This window comes from Heterodontus francisci, chromosome 5 (assembly GCF_036365525.1).
Source record: "Heterodontus francisci isolate sHetFra1 chromosome 5, sHetFra1.hap1, whole genome shotgun sequence".
Lineage (NCBI taxonomy): Eukaryota > Metazoa > Chordata > Chondrichthyes > Heterodontiformes > Heterodontidae > Heterodontus > Heterodontus francisci.
The window spans coordinates 29,953,839-29,959,838 of record NC_090375.1 but is presented as its reverse complement, the minus strand read 5'-3'; positions in this window follow the sequence as shown (position 1 = coordinate 29,959,838).

Here is a 6,000-nt window from a genome sequence, read left to right as displayed (position 1 = left end):
GAGATGGTCATTGCCCAGCACTTGTGTGGCATGAATGTTACTTGCCACTTATCAGCCCAAGCCTAGATATTGTCCAGGTCTTGCTGCATTTCTACACGGACTGCTTCAGTATTTGAAGTCACGAATGGTGCTGAACATTGTGCAATCATCAGCGAACATCCCCACATCTGACCTTATGATTGAAGGAAGGTCATTGATGCAGCAGCTGAAGATGGTTGGGCCTAGGACACTACCCTGAGGAACTCCTGCAGTGATGTCCTGGAGCTGAGATGCTGGACCTCCAACAACCACAACCATCTTCCTTTTGTGCTAGGTATAACTCCAACCAGCAGAGTTGCCCCCCACCCCCCACCCGATTCCGATTGACTTCAGTTTTGCTAGGGCTCCTTGATGTCGAGGACAGTCACTCTCACCTCACCTTTTGAAGTTTGGCTCTTTTGTCCATGTTTGAACCAAGGCTGTAATCAGGTCAGGAGCTGAGTGCCCCTGGCAGAACCCAAACTGAGCATCACTGAGCAAGTTATTGCTAAGCAAGTACTGCTTGATGGTACTGTTGATGACACCTTCCATCACTTTACTGATTGAGAGTAGACTGATGGGGCGGTAATTGGCTGGGTTGGACTTGTCCTGCTTTTTGTTTACAGGAATACTCTCCACTGACTTCAATTGACAGCAAAATCAGGTAGCATATCAAACAAACAATATAACTGATCCCATCAGTTTTCTGACAGGCAGGTTTGCTTAAAATTGCACCCGTTTTGTTCAGCGGGCTCACATAATCAATCTGCACTAGATGCATGAACCTTCAGTCGCTGTCTTACGCGTGTTGTAATCAGGAGCATTCTGTGCACACACCAGACAGCTGTGACAATAACATTTGGGGCCAGATTTTGAAATGCTGGTGGGGTTGGGACTGGATGCGATTTGAAAATCGTGGTCCTGAAGGTCATCTCCGGAACCTGGAGCCTCCAGGACAGTCTGCAATTTTTAATATAATGGCAGGGGATGGGAGGGAACAGGGAACACACTCGCGTCCATTTTGGGCGGCGCAGTGGTTAGCATCGCAGCCTCACAGCTCCAGCAACCCAGGTTCGGTTCTGAGTACTGCCTGTGCGGAGTTTGCAAGTTCTCCAGGTGCTCCGGTTTCCTCCCACATGCCAAAGACTTGCGGGTTGATAGGTAAATTGGCCATTGTAAAAATTGCCCCTAGTGTAGGTAGGTGGTAGGAGAATTGAGGGAAGGTGGGGATGTGAGAGGGAAAATGGGATTAATGTAGGATTAGTAATAAATGGGTGGTTGATGGTCAGCGCGGACTCGGTGGGCTGATCGGCCTGTTTCGGTGCTGTATCTCTCTATGACTCTATGACATACTGGAACAGCTTGGCTAGGGGCGCGACAAGTTCTGGAGCACAGGTCTTCAGCACTATTGCCGGAATATTGTCAGGGTCCATAGCCTTTGAAGTATTCGACAAGGCCATCAGAAAAGAAGTTTGATGCTGGGGATATGCTGTATTACAAAAGAGAAGGGCAGAAAGAATGGATAGGCGCTGATGGCAAAACGGTGATTTTACAACACGGCAACCAAACTGTTAGAGTACATTCCTCATGGCTTATTGGCACTGATTATACATTGACAGAATCTGAACAAATGATGGACACTGATGATGCACCATGTAACAAAGGTACTGCAATAATCATGGGTGATTTTAATATGCATATAGACTGAATTAATCAAATTTGCAAGGTAGCCTCGAGAGACAGTTCATTTAAGGTATTAGAGACTGTTTTTTGGAGCTTAAAGGAAGTGGCAGTGGAGATAGTGGATCCATTGGTTATAATATATTCCTAAATTCCCTGGATGCGGGAAAGGTTCCAGTGGATTGGAAAAAAGCTAATATAATGCCCTTATTCAAAAAGGGAGGGAGGCAGAAAGTAGGAAACTATAGACCAGTTAGTTTAACATCTGTCATTGGGAAATTGTTAGAATCCATTATTAAGGAAGTAATAACAGGACATTTAGAAAATCAAAACACAATCCATCAGTCAGCATGGTTTTACGAAGGGTAAATCATGTTTGACTAATTTGCTAGAGTTCTTCAAAGCTGTAACAAGCAAAGTGGATAATGGGGATCCTGTAGATGTAGTATATCCGGACTTCCAGAAGGCATTTGATAAGGTGGCGCACAAAAGGTTAATACACAAGGTAAGATCACATGGGTTAGGGGCAATTTATTAGCTTAGATAGAGGATTGGCTAACCAACTGAAAACAGTCAGGATAAATTGGTCTTTTTCTGGTTGGCAAGATGTAACTAGTGGCGTGCCACAGGGTTCGGTCCTTGACCCCAAAGGGATGGAAGGTACTATAGCCAAATTTGCAGATGATACTAAAATAGGTGGGATAGTAAGTTGCAATAAAGAAATAAGAAATTTACAAATGGATATGGATAGGTTAGGTGAATGGGCCAAAATTTGGCAGATGGAGTTTAACGTAGATAAGTTTGAGGTTATCCATTTTGGTCAGAAGAATAGAAAGGCAAATTATTATCTAAATGGAGAGAAACTTCAGAATGCTGTTGAAAGTTAACGAAGTAAGATACAGAATCAGTGCCTCCTTCACAAACAGGCTTGGAAGTTCTATAACACTTAAAGTAGGAGGAGGTGGGAGCGAATTCCAGAGCTTGGGGCTGAGATGTCTGCAGGCATGGCCACCAATTGTGGGGCAAAGGAAGTCAGATGTACAAGAGGCAAGAATTAGAGGAGCACCGATTTCTCAAAGGGTTGTTGAACTGGAAGATGTTGAAGAGATAGGGAGGGGTGGAATTTGAACACAAGAATAAGATATTTCTCAAAGTATCTATTTAAATTCTATTACCTTTTTACAGTAGAATGATTGCTGTGGTAGTTTATTCTGTTACTAATCCTCCAAGTAGTTCCATCCAGTTTTCTTTCTTTGATGAAGCCATTTTTCCTTCAGTATAAAATAGGCCACAAGAATCCATAGCAGAAGTCCATGTCGTCAGTTCAAACTTACTGTCCACAACAAGAGGTACAAGAGGAATCCAATATTGGACTCATTGCTCAGAGCACAACCTTTAAGAATCACTCATGAGTTTTGAGGGTCCAACTTATTCTGCAAATGATACGCTCATCCCACTATCCCTCATGTTCATCCCCTAAACAATAGTTAAGCAGTTCTTGCAAAATATAATACATATGAACATTTGGGTGTCTGTTATGCAGTGTGAAAATTACACTCAATAGCAGGTCTGTAAATACATGTGTCCACCCTTGCATGACCTGTTTGACATGACGCAGCATTGCACCACTGATCTAGATAGGAAGAAAAACATAGGCCCCAAACTTACTCACTCACCATTTCTGGTGAGTTCGGGGCTTGAAAGTGCTATAAGGGCAATTTTATAGATGGATTCTTAGATTGGAACCCATTTCAAACAGCAAAAAGTGAATAGTCCCAAAATTCCTTGGTCAATGAAGACTAGTGCCATGGGGGTCTTGGAAAAACATGTATTCCCAGGACAATGAACCTTACTGTCTTTTTTCATGGTGGATGATAGAGGCCCTGGAAACGGTTCAGAGAGTCACTTAGCTGGTGCCTGGTTTAAAGGCGGAAGGTTTCACATTAAGCTTAGAAAAGTGTAGACTTTAAGAAGGTTTCTTCAAGATTCTGGAAAATAATATCTGAATTTGATTCAATTCCTATGGATAAACTATTCAAACTAGATTGATTAACTAGAACTGGGAACTTAACTGTGAATTTTAGGAGGTAGTTCCTTTCCGAATCATTGACCTCAGCATCACGTTGAATGCTCATGTGATGAGCAATAAGCTATACAAGTTACGGAAAGTGGCCAACATAACTGCAAACAGAAGGTATATGGATACTGGTGGATATGTCACCTTGTCGTTGTGGTCTCTTGAAACTGTTTGTTCCTAAAGTTTCCTGAGGTTTTTCCATCTCCCCCGAGTGATTGTTTGGCTGGTGGGTGTAAGAGAGAAGGGGGTTGGATATGGGGTGATGGTGTACAGAGGTTGCACCATGACAGTATAGAACAGGCTTGATGAACCAGCTAGACTTTACCTTCCTTTATTGTAAGTCCATAGGCTGCAATTATGGAGTCAGAGTGGGTTCTTCTAGAGCACTTAGTGCAGTCTGCCTTGAAACTCCCTAGTGAGGTAAGAATGACCCTGCAAAGCGGAATAAGACCTAACAAAGTGGGAAAGATAATTTAATGTGAAATGTGCACGTCATTTACTTGAATGATTTTAATACATTATTCTATGTGATTGATGGCCCATTATTTCATGACAGGAAATGAAGAAATAAAGCTCCTATTAATAACTTGTAATTCTGCTTCTTTGTAAGATGGTCTTGTTACAGTCCAATTAGTTCTATTAGAAGATGAGATTACATTTACAAGTGACTGTGGAAACAAATCCAGCTATTAACTGATATGTCACTCACCCTGAGTCTATTTGTGCTGGTTCAGGACCAACTTCTAGTGAAGTGGACCCATTGTTCTGGGGGATAACTATCACCCTGACAAATAACAGGAGTCAGGCACAGCTGGTACGGCAAATGCTAGAGCAGGAAATTTCAGAGCTGTTAACTTTCTGTGCTTGTGCAATGATATTGAAAAGTTCACCAGTGCTCACAGCCAGAGGGGAACCAGTAGCCAAGAACAGGAAGCAAAACATGTAATATTGCACTGAGGAAAATGTCATCTAGTTTAAAAATTCCATCTTTCCAATGTATTGAAACTGTCTTTTTTATTATTAATCATAAGCAGCTAACTAAACACAACCACAATATAGTATTACTTCTTGAAGTGTCTTTATTTATTTAAATACACAATTCAGCATTCTGCCCTGAGGGTTTACTCAGTAAAACAATGTGGTTGGTTCTGAGCCTTATAGACCAGAAATATTTGTGCTAAGTCAGCTGAGAAGGCAGTAGGGACATTAGAAGTAGTTTCAATGAGGCTGAAGTCATGCTGTGGTGATATTAGTTACAAGTGCATGAACACACTCATGATAAATCCTTATTCCACTACTTTACTGCTTTATTTAAACCAAATTAACTTCAATATCAAAACTCCCCACTCATGGACTTTCAAAGTGTGGGAATATTAGGATGACAGGCTATCACTGATAACTTTGTTTCAAGGCTTATGTATACAATGTTATCAATCACAAGACCCAGGAAGAGAAATCACTTCTTGTCTTAGTTCTGTTGCTTGCTATATCAAAGAACATGGATAATGGAAGCGATACATTGTGCACTAAAATTATTTAGAGAAAGGAAAATGCCATTATGTCCAACTAGTTGACACTTGACAGATTAACCTGACTGACCCGTCTTCTCACCGTATCCATCAATCCTTTCTTTCAAAGAACTATATCCAATCAATAAGAATTGAAGGTGCAATCGATACTGGCGATACTGGGATCAATAAGAGGCTTCATCCTGACATCGAGCTGCTGTTCTAACTTATGTTGTCTTAAAATGAGTTAAATAGTGTTGCTTTTTAAACAGCAGTAACTGCAATGATTCACCCAGAAAAATGAAAGCAATTAATTATGAATGGCGCTCATGGTTTTTCATCCCAAATGTTAAAATAACTCCTAGTTCAGTTGATAAATTCATGACATTGTGTGGTACATTTTTTTATTCATTCACAGGATGTGGGCATCGCTGGCAAGGCCAACATTTTTTGCTCATCTATAATTGCCCTTGAGAAGGGCATACGGTGTAGGTACACCTACCATGCTGTTAGGGAGGGAGTTCCAAGATTTTGACCCAAATCAGTGACGGTGTTATTGTTCCAAGTCAGGATGGTGTGTGAATTGGAGGGGAATTTTCAGGTGGTGGTGTTCCCATCCATCTTCTGTCCTTGTCCTTCTAGCTGGTAGAAGCCGTAGGTTTGGAAGGTGCTTTTGAAGGAGGCTTGGTGTGTTGCTGCAGTGCATCTTGTAGATGG